This window comes from Lolium perenne, chromosome 3 (genome assembly GCF_019359855.2).
Source record: "Lolium perenne isolate Kyuss_39 chromosome 3, Kyuss_2.0, whole genome shotgun sequence".
NCBI lineage: Eukaryota > Viridiplantae > Streptophyta > Magnoliopsida > Poales > Poaceae > Lolium > Lolium perenne.
The window spans coordinates 98,361,425-98,373,570 of record NC_067246.2 but is presented as its reverse complement, the minus strand read 5'-3'; positions in this window follow the sequence as shown (position 1 = coordinate 98,373,570).

Sequence of the window (12,146 nt, the reverse complement as noted above, 5' to 3'; positions counted from 1 at the left end):
CACGGACTAACGCTGTTTTCAGCAGAACTGTTCTGGTGTCTCGTTTTTGTGCAGAAATCCAACTTTCAGGAAAATCCTCGGAATTTATGCAGAAGGTCCTATTTTCCCAGAATATTGGCGGAGCCAGAAGGGCAAGCCAGGTGGGGGCACGAGGGCCCCACACACTAGGCCGGCGCGGCCCAGGAGGGGCCCATGCGGCCCTAGTGTGTGGTGGCCTCGGCTGGCCCCCGACGCCCTCCTTCGGACTACTTATTGCCTTCGACCTAAAAACGCACGGGAGGAAGTCGAAGTCGCCAGAAACCCTCCAGAACGCCGCCACATCGCGAAACTCCGTCTCAGGAGCCAGAAGTCTCCGTTCTGGCACTCCGCCGGGACGGGGAATTGGAGGAGATCATCGCCATCATCACCACCGACGCCTCTCCATCGACCAGCCATGTTTCCCCCATCCATGTGTGAGTAATTCCCCCGCTGTAGGCTGAAGGGGATGGTAGGGATTGGATGAGATTGGTCATGTAATAGTATAAGATTGTTAGGGCATAGTGCCTAGTGTCCGTAATTGGTACTTTGATGATATTGTTGCAACTTGTTATGCTTAATGCTTGTCACTAGGGCCCGAGTGCCATGATCTCAGATCTGAACATGTTATTATTTCATCATGATATTCATTGTTTATGGTCTTACCTGCAAGTTGTATACACATGTCGCTGTCCGGAACCAATGGCCCCGAAGTGACAGAAATCGGGACAACCGGAGGGGATGGTAGTGATGTGAGGATCACATGTGTTCACGGAGTGTTAATGCTTTGCTCCGGTACTCTATTAAAAGGAGTACCTTAATATCCAGTAGATTCCCTTGAGGCCCGGCTGCCACCGGCTGGTAGGACAAAAGATGTTGTGCAAGTTTCTCATTGCGAGCACGTACGACTATAATTGGAACACATGCCTATTGATTGCTTTGTACTTAGACACCGTTTTATTATTATCTGCAAATGCCCTGCTTGATTGTTACATGAGTTTCTCTCATCCATGCAACGCCCGTTCATCCGTCCCCGTGCCTACAGTATTTTAATCCTGCTGTTTACTATAATCACTGCTGCTGTCTTTGTTACTCTGCTGCTGTTATTTCACTACTGCTACTGCTATAAAACTGTTACTACTGATAAACTCTTGCGAGCAAGTCTGTTTCCAGGTGCAGCTGAATTGACAACTCCGCTGTTAAGGCTTTCAAGTATTCTTTGTCTCCCCTTGTGTCGAATCAATAAATTGGGTTTTACTACCCGCGAAGACTGCTGCGATCCCCTATACTTGTGGGTTATCAAGACTGTTTTCTGGCGCCGTTGCCGGGGAGCATAGCTTTATTTGGAAGTTCACTTGGATTGATATTGTTCGCTGCAAATTCTCCATCATGGGTAAACCTCGCGATACTAAAGTCGCCATATTACCATCCACTACAAGAAAAGGTACAACTCTGAGTACCTCTGCTGCTCTTGATTCACCATCTGTGATAAGTAAACTTGTTTCACCACCACATGCTTCAAATGCTGATACTTCTGCTGAATCTGAAAATTCCTCTTATAATTTTGATGATGCTTCTGCTGTGCTTGATAATGATGGTTCGTTAGGATCTTTTCTAGATGCTACAATTGCTAAGTCTAGACAAATTGAAAATACTGAAACTCCTAATGAAAATGCTGCTACACCTGTTAATTCACCTGAGTCTGTTGAATATTCTAGTGATGATCTTGATGAAGATTATGTGGAACTTGATGATGATTTTATTGAAAAATGCAATGCTACTACTGATGCAAGAAAAATTAAAAAGTTGCTTGCAGAACATGCTGTTAGATATAAACTGTCTCCTGATCCTAAATTTGCCACATCACCTATAAACATTAAGGATAAGGATTATGATTTTTCTCTTGATCTATCTCATATAGCTATTGTTGAGAAAACACCCTTTTGTGGTACTGAAAAAGAAAGTGATGTTGAACACATGATTGAGTTATCTACTCTGAGTAGCTTGTTTTCTGATGATGTAAAGAAGCGTACTTACTTTGTTGCTAAAATCTTTCCATTCTCATTAAAGGATGACGCTAAAACTTGGTATAATAGTTTGCCACCTGATTCTATTAAAAGTCCAAAAGAATTGCTTGATGTTTTCTTCCGGAAATACTTTCCTGCTAGTGCTCAACATATTGCTTTGCAGAGAATTTATAATTTTGACCAGGAAGATGGAGAGAAATTGCCTGAAGCTTGGGCGAGATTTTGCTCTCTTATTAGAGCTCGGCCTGAACATGATTTGGAAAAGCATGATTTACTTGATATATTTTATAGTGGACTAACCATTGAGTCTAGGGCATACCTGAATAGTTGTGCTGGTTGTGTTTTCAGGAAAAGAACTCCAGGGCAGCCTGAAGAATTATTGGCTAAAATAGGCCGGAATCATGATGATTGGACTACACCTGAACCAACCCCGACACCGATATTGAAGAAGAGGGGTATGATTAAATTAAATGATGAAGATATGAGGGAAGCCAAGAAGTCTCTTAAGGAGAAGGGTATTAAACCTGAAGATGTGAAGAATTTACCTCCTATAGAAGATTTATGTAAGATAACTCCCCCTTCATCCATGATTGAGGTACACTCTCTTCAACGCTTTACTAGGGAAGATATTCCGTATTCGAAACCTCCTGCACAATGCCTAGATGAGTTTGATAATTATATTGTGAAGCAAAATAATTTTAATATGAGAATAGAGAATCATTTAATGGAAAATTCTCGAGCTATTAGTGAATTGCATGGTATTGTGGAGAGAACCTCCAATGATGTTAAGATGCTTGTTAAACATTTTCATATGGTTCAAACTCAAATTGATCAACTCACTAAAGTGCAAAATGACTTGTTGGGAAATAATTCTAAAGAAAAACATGCTTATGAAGTAACAACTAGAGGTGGTGTTTCTACCCAGGATCCACTATATCCTGAAGGACATCCCAAAAGAGTTGAACAAGATTCTCAACGAACTAAAACTAGTGCTCCATCTAAGAAAAAGAAAAAGAAACAAAAGAATGTTGTAGAATCCTCTGAACCTGTTAATGATCCTAATAGTATTTCTATTTCTGATGCTGAAACTGAAAGTGGTAATGAACATGATAAAGATAATGATAAGAATGATACTCCTGATAAAGAAGAGGTTGAAGAAGAACCTGAAAAGCATGTTAAAAACAAAAAGTATACTAAAGAAGATTTTATTGCTGAGAAACATGGTAATGAAAGAGAACCTTGGGTTCAAAAGCAAATGCCTTTTCCTGCTAAGAAATTAAAATCAAAGGAAGAAGAACACTATAATAAATTTTGTGATTGGATGAAACCTTTATTCTTGCAAATCCCTTTGACTGATGCTATTAAATTGCCTCCTTATTCAAAGTATATGAAAGATATTGTGTCTAACAAAAGGAAAATTCCTAATGAGGAGATTTCCACTATGCTTGCTAATTACTCTTTTAACGGTAAGGTTCCAAAGAAGCTTGGCGACCCAGGTATACCAACTATTCCGTGTTCCATCAAGAATAATTATGTTAGAACTGCTCTATGTGATTTGGGAGCGGGAGTTAGTGTGATGCCTTTTTCTCTTTATAAGAGACTTTACTTAGATAAGTTGATACCTACTGATATATCTTTGCAAATGGCTGATAAATCTACTGCTATTCCTGTTGGTATATGTGAGGATGTTCCTGTTCAAGTTACTAATAACTGCTTGATATTAACTGATTTTGTTGTGTTGAAAATGCCTGAAGATGATAATATATCTATTATTCTTGGGAGACCATTTCTTAACACCGCAGGGGCTGTTATTGATTGCAATAAAGGAAAGGTTACTTTCAATGTTGATGATAGGGAGCATACCGTTTATTTTCCCAAAAGGATTGAGAAAGCATGTGGAGTTAATACAATTTCTAATGTGAGAACTATCAAAATGGGAACCATTGATTGTCCTATATATGAGCCTAAAGAAGAATATCAAACTCTTGTGATTGGATCCATATCAATACAATTCAAGGTAACATGATTGATTTGAGGTTTATTTCTTCTTATGCTATGTAAAATTTATTTGGTGGCAAGACTTGATCAACCTTGTTAACAAATACTTTTTATATGCATAGAGGAGGTAAACAACATCTCTTTCTTCCTCCACTTGTTCTACTTGCTGTAGCACTTTTGTTTTGCAAAGTTCTTTAGTTAATTAGAGATTTCAAAATCTTTTTCTGCCCTCTAATAATAATTTTAACACCCAAAAATGTGCATGGACACCATGGGATTGATCTCCACTTAGGCAAAAGCCTAAGCTTGGGGGGAGGTATACCGGCATCACTCATTCTTTGCATATTATGGTTGCTGGATACTTGTATATACTTGTTTAGTTTCTTTGAGTGGTTTTCTAATGAGAGGGAGATGATATTTGGGGAGGTGCTGCCTGAAAACAGATTCTGGACTGTTACTAGAAAAATTCGTGCGCACAGCCAGAACGTTGATTTGAGCTGCAAATTTTTGTGCATGTTCCCCAGGTTGTTATCTAACTTTCATTAGTTGAACACTTTTCGATCTGAGCTACGGAAGATTTTTGTAAAAATCGATTTCTGTACTGCTGTCAGGTTTTGGGAGATTTCTGTCATCCTGCTTTTATGTGTTTCTTCTAGTCTTCATTCTCTTGTTTTTGTTTTGTTCCTTTCCTAAAACACAAAAAGACCAAAAATATTTCTGTTGTTTCTCTTTACCATTTGTTATTTTGGTTTCTTGCTTTCATTTTGCTTTATTTGCTATCGTTAGTTTGCTATAAGAAAACCCAAAAAGATTTTGCTTTGTTTGCTTGTTTCCTTTTGTTCTTGTTTCAAATTCGAAAACACCACAAATATTTGCTGTTCTTTTTTGATTTTGTAAAGTTCTTTATGAGTTCAATGGTCTTCGGTGGCTGGAGCGTGGTTTTCATTTCATATTATCCAAGCTACACAAGTGAAAGGCAATAATGACGATATTCGACAATCTGATTGTGGTGAGAGGCTGGTATGAACTCTATTTGTTTTCATTTTTGTACATATACTCATCCATGTGAGCATGCTTGGTTGGTTCATGTGAGGTATATGTCACTTAAGAAAGTCTAGTAGTTCATGATCTCTCATGTTAAGCAACAATTTATTAATATGAGTAGCATGTCATGGATGTTTGCTTGCATTGTTTTATTCATAAATAGATATGATATTGTGGTATCCTCCTCTGAATAATTCGTTTGAATTAACTTGGCACATGCTCGCGCATGCATATGACTGAACAAAAGTCAATTAAGCCTCAATGATTTACATTGCTTCAGAGTCCTTGTATCACTTTTATGCCTCTGTTAATTTATTTTGCCGCAAGCATGATTATAACAGTTACTGCTCTCTTGATTTGTCGCTCCCTAGTCTTTTGCTAGCCTTCCCTTGTACTGAGCGGGAACACTGCTCGTGCCTCCAAACACATGAAAACCAAGTTATTCCAGAGTGTCCACCATAAATACCTATGCATGGCATTTCAAACCATTCCAAGTAAATTCTCATGTGCTACCTTTAAAACCCTTCAAAATGCTTCTCAATTTGTGTTAACATTTTATAGCTCATGAGGAAGTATGTGGTGTTTATCTTTCGATCTTGTCATTTACTCCAGACGGACTTTCACCAATGGACTAGTGGCACATCCACTTATCCAATAAATTTGCAAAAAGAGCTGGCAACGGGGTTCCCAGCCCCAATTAACTAACTTTCATAAATTTACAAATAGACACTCCTCCATGGTATGTGATTGTTGGTCGGCACCCGAGGATTCGGTTAGCCATGGCTTGAGAAAGCAAAGGTGGGGAGGAGTGTCATCTAAATAAAACTAAAATAAAAAGGCACTCCTTCATGGTATGAGATTGTTGGCAGGCACCCGAGGATTCGGTTAGCCATGGTTTGTGAAAGCAAGGTTGGAAGGAGTGCCACCCAAAAATAAAATTTCATGGGAGCCTCTCTTGAAAGTCCGGTTGATGAGGTAGTTAGAGTGCCCATTACCATTCGTTGACAACAACAAACACCTCTCAAAACCATTTTACTTCTGTCTTTATAAAAATGAAAAGCTCTAGCGCATGTTAATCCCTGCTTCCCTCTGCGAAGGGTCAATCTTTTACTTTTACATTGAGTCTCCATCCTTTCTTTGAGTACTTTCTTGAGAGCACAACTGTCATTCTTAGTGTAATATGCTTGTCTCAAAATATGATTGATTGTGGTATAACTTTGATGCTTTTATCTTTGACAATCACTATTTCTAGTCTTTCTATGAACTTCAGAGGTGCCTGAGCATTTATGTTTTGCTGATCAAACATGGGCAAGCGAGATACCACTCTATCATACTCTTTTATGAACATTGCAATCCTGCTTATATACATGATTCATGATGCTTATTATTAATTGTTGGTACCTTTCCATGATTGACATAGCTATTAGATGATCTTATTTACATGTATCTTATTATGAACTGCCTAAGTATTAGCCATAGCAAGAGAATATTTACATCATATGAACAAATGTGTTCGTGAAAGTTCTTTTATCGCTCAGTTGTTAACTGAATTGCTTGAGGACAAGCAATAAGCTAAGCTTGGGGGGAGTTGATACGTCCAAAACGTATCTACTTTCCGAACACTTTTGCTATTGTTTTGCCTCTAATTTGTGTATTTTGGATGCAACTAACACGGACTAACGCTGTTTTCAGCAGAACTGTTCTGGTGTCTCGTTTTTGTGCAGAAATCCAACTTTCAGGAAAATCCTCGGAATTTATGCAGAAGGTCCTATTTTCCCAGAATATTGGCGGAGCCAGAAGGGCAAGCCAGGTGGGGGCACGAGGGCCCCACACACTAGGCCGGCGCGGCCCAGGAGGGGCCCGCGCGGCCCTAGTGTGTGGTGGCCTCGGCTGGCCCCCGACGCCCTCCTTCGGACTACTTATTGTCTTCGACCTAAAAATGCACGGGAGGAAGTCGAAGTCGCCAGAAACCCTCCAGAATGCCGCCACATCGCGAAACTCCGTCTCAGGAGCCAGAAGTCTCCGTTCTGGCACTCCGCCGGGACGGGGAATTGGAGGAGATCATCGCCATCATCACCACCGACGCCTCTCCATCGACCAGCCATGTTTCCCCCATCCATGTGTGAGTAATTCCCCCGCTGTAGGCTGAAGGGGATGGTAGGGATTGGATGAGATTGGTCATGTAATAGTATAAGATTGTTAGGGCATAGTGCCTAGTGTCCGTAATTGGTACTTTGATGATATTGTTGCAACTTGTTATGCTTAATGCTTGTCACTAGGGCCCGAGTGCCATGATCTCAGATCTGAACATGTTATTATTTCATCATGATATTCATTGTTTATGGTCTTACCTGCAAGTTGTATACACATGTCGCTGTCCGGAACCAATGGCCCCGAAGTGACAGAAATCGGGACAACCGGAGGGGATGGTAGTGATGTGAGGATCACATGTGTTCACGGAGTGTTAATACTTTGCTCCGGTACTCTATTAAAAGGAGTACCTTAATATCCAGTAGATTCCCTTGAGGCCCGGCTGCCACCGGCTGGTAGGACAAAAGATGTTGTGCAAGTTTCTCATTGCGAGCACATACGACTATAATTGGAACACATGCCTATTGATTGCTTTGTACTTAGACACCGTTTTATTATTATCTGCAAATGCCCTGCTTGATTGTTACATGAGTTTCTCTCATCCATGCAACGCCCGTTCATCCGTCCCCGTGCCTACAGTATTTTAATCCTGCTATTTACTATAATCACTGCTGTTGTCTTTGTTACTCTGCTGCTGTTATTTCACTACTGCTACTGCTATAAAACTGTTACTACTGATAAACTCTTGCGAGCAAGTCTATTTCCAGGTGCAGCTGAATTGACAACTCCGCTGTTAAGGCTTTCAAGTATTCTTTGTCTCCCCTTGTGTCGAATCAATAAATTGGGTTTTACTACTCACGAAGACTGCTGCGATCCCCTATACTTGTGGGTTATCACCCCTCCTCGTCCATCTCCGACGATGAAGACGACGGCGTGGCAGGCGACGGCGTGTGTGCACCTCTGTCACGGCCACGGCCACGACCACGGCCGCGACCTCGGCCTCGACCAGACATGGGTTCGTCTTTTCAGATGGTGGCGGCTAGGGTTGGGGAGAGAGGCGCTAGGGTTTGTGTGTGAGAGGGGCGATGAGAGGAGGCCCTTTTTATAGGACGGAGGGAGGCGGGGGAGCGGGGGAGCGGTGGCGCTCATTAACGGTAGCACGAAGAGCAAGGCGCGCGTGACGGGACGGTTCGCTGCGCGTCTGCGGGAACTGCACCGCCGCTGCGCCCCAATAACTCCCGTCGCGAGGTAGGCGACGGTTAGGTTAAAATTGAATGAGCCGCTGATGCGTCGGCCCCGCCACTCCCCGCTGGCGTCGGCTTTTGAGTTGTGTGGCTGACAGGCGGCTCCCACGCCCAAAATTTTCAGCCCGCGAGGCGCCGGCGCGCCCGATTCGCGCCCGGGGTTGCCGGCGATTCTATTGGCCGGCGCCGTATGGGACGCGCCGGTGCGAGCCCATTTTTACTCCCGGCCTCCAAAATGCTATCGAAACCGCTATCGGAGCCGCCGGTGGAGATGCTCTAAGAATGCTCCCGTGCGTCATGTTGGCCTCCGATTCCTGCCATCCCTTCCCCATATGGAGCAGCGGTAGGTGCAGGTCGATGCCCATGTAGTCATCCGCCTCGTTGCTCGATGGCTTCCACTTCTCCATCATCGGACAAGCACCGTCACCACGTGACCCATCTTTGGCCGCGGCGAAGGCTCCCAGAACGTGCAGTGTCGGGAGGTTCAAACCTCAGTTTATTAGACAAAGCTACTTGTTCTATTTATACAAGAATCAGTTGATAAACTTGGGCACAGAACTGCAAGCTAGTGGTCACATGGTTTACAAATTACTAGTTTAGCAAAACAGTAAGTCAAATGTGTGTTACATTACATCATACCAAAATTTTGCTTTCGTCATAGCAAAATTTTGAACTTCCCTCCCCCACTGTTATTAGAGCATCTCCAGCCGCGTCTCTCAAAGCGTCCCTCAAACGGCGCCAGATCGAGTGTTTGGGGATGTGTTTTCTCCGTGCCGTGTTTGGGCGACGTCGGTCCCCAGCTGCATCCCCCAAACGCGGCCCCCCAACTTTTTTTTACATTAAAATACTTTTTTTTTGCATTTTCATTTCAATAGAGAGGAGGATCATTTCAAACTAATACATAATTGAGAACATGGTTTTACAAATACTAATACATAGTTTGGAACATGGTTTCCACAAACTAATACATAATAAAACATTGCAAAATGAGGAAACCTAACTAGTGTTGGCATCGTAGATTTCGTATGTTCGCTACCAAGAAAGAACACTCTCAGGGCACTCTTAGTCACCCAAACTGGAAAATCCACATGGTAATGATAGCCATGTTGGTCCTTGGCAAGGAGAACATACAGAAACCTCTGTTACTATTTTCACTGCAAAGAAAGAACACTCGGTGTGTTCAATCGTCTTCCTCTTCGTCATCGCTGTGGTAGTGTCGGCGGCAGGACGTGTCGTCGAACACCTTCACGCTCATATCCGCGTCGCCTAGGTAGGAGAATGTGAGCACGTAGCCGGCTTGGAGGTCGTGGTAGCACGCGAACTTCTCCCAACCGGTGTGGAGGTACATCTTGCCGCGCCCGTCGAAGAGCACGTCCACGGGCCACTGGCAGCAGTCGCAGCCAGCCTCCCGCAGATGCAGCACGGCCGGCGACGAACTCGGCGAACTTGTCCGACAACCTCTGGATGCCGAGTGGGTCGCCATTGAGGACGACGACGAACTCGAACATCACTTGGTGCTCTTTCTGCAGATACGACAATGAAGACGACGACATCGCAGCCGACGGCGACCGTGCAGCTCTGCGTGCTCCAGCACGGCCGCGACCACGACCACGGCCGCAACCTCGGCCTCTGCCTCTACTTAGGCCGGATTATCCGGCCCTAGTTTTTCCCAACGGCTCGATTTTCTTGGGCTGTGGCTTCTCTCACTCTCTCTCTCCTCCATTGTTGAACTAGAGAAGCTTGCACTATCTCTCAATCCCTCCATGATTCTTGCCCCCATTTGAGGGAAAAGAGAGAGGAGATCTAGATCTACACTTCTACCAATCAAATCCATCTCTTTGTGAGTGGAACTCTCTAGATCTAGATCTTGGTGTTCTTTGTGAATTCCTTTGTTCGTCCTCTCTTATTCCCCCAATAGCTTTTGTAGCTTTGTTGGAATTTGAGAGAGAAGGACTTGAGCATCTTTGTGGTGTTCTTGCCATTGCATTTGGTGCATCGGTTTGAGTTCTCCACGGTGATTCGTGGTGGTGAAAGCAAGAAGGTTGTTACTCTTGGGTTCTTGGAACCCTAGACGGATTCTACGCCTTTGTGGCGATTTGTTGGGAGCCTCCAATTAAGTTGTGGATATGTGCCCCAATCTTTGTGTAAGGCCCGGTTTCCGCCTCGAAGGAAATCCCTTAGTGGAACCGTGACCTAGGCCTTTGTGGCGAGGGTCACCGGAGATTGAGGTGAGGCGCCTTCGTGGCGTTCGGTGTGTGGTGTGAGTACCGCATCTTGGGGTGAGGCCTTTGTGGCGTTGGTGTGCATCGAGCAACCACACCTCAAGGTGAGCCTCTTGTGGCGTTCGGGAGCACTAAGCAACCGCACCTCTCCACCGGAGATTAGCACTCGCAAGAGTGTGAACTCCGGGATAAATCATCGTCTCCCGCGTGCCTCGGTTATCTCTATACCCGAGCTCTTTACTTATGCACTTTACCTTGTGATAGCCATCGTGCTTGAAGTTATATATATCTTGCTATCACATACTTGCTTGTATTGCTTAGCATAAGTTGTTGGTGCACATAGGTGAACCATTGCTTAGAATAAGTTGTTGGTGCACATAGGTGAACAATAGTATATAGGCTTTGGGCTTGACAAAGTAAACTCTAGTTTTATTCCGCATTTGTTAAGCCCATCTCGTAAAAGTTTTAAATCGCCTATTCACCCCCCCCCCCTCTAGGCGACATCCGTGTCCTTTCAATTGGTATCAGAGCAAGGTCTCTCATTCTTAGGCTTCACCGCCTTGAGAGTAAAGATGTCGGCTAGAGGATTAGTGCACGATAACACTCTTATATTAGATGGTACAAATTATGATGTTTGGAAAATTTGCATGCTTAGTCATTTTCGGGACATTGACCCTCATATGGAGAAAATTGTAGATATAGGTTTTTCTCCTCCTATGGATTCACAAAATCTATCGTTAGAGGATGAGAAAAATTTATATCTCAATTCTCAAGCTTCTTATGTTCTTATGAATGCTTTGAGAGATGTAGGTCTTTTTCCATACTTGCCTTTTTGGACCGCTCATGAGTTATGGACAAAGATTCAAGATAAATATGATGTGTCCAATATTATTGAGGATGATTGTATTGCTTCCACTTCCGGCCGTGATGAGTTCTCATCTTCATCCACTTCACCAAAGTGTGGTAAGACACAAGGTAATGATATGGTGAGTGGTGATGAAAATTGCAATGTTGATATTGAGCTTACTATTGATGATTCTTCATCTCTATCTCATTGCAATGCTTCATCTTTGGACTTAAACACATCTAGCACTAGAAATGATTTACATGCTTGTGTTGATAGTCCTTGCATATCATGTGTTAGTTGCTTGAATAAATCTCATAATGATATGCTTGATTTGTCTTGTGACCATGATAAAAATGATTCTATTTCCTCTAGTTGTTGTGTGTCTAACAATGTAGAGGAAACTAAAGATTCTATTGGTCAAGACAAGATCTTGAAAGGAGCCTCAAGTAACTCCTCATCTTTATCTCACGGTCCTCATATATGCCTTATGGCCAAGGGTTCCACGGTACCTCCTACCATGGAACCTAATATGTCTCGTGGTGATAAGGATGAGGATGAATATGAAGAAGAGGATTGGGTTGTCTCTCTACGCGATAAGGGTGAGAGCGTATTCAAGGTTATTTGCAAAGATAAAATTGCTAGCACTCACTTCTTTGAA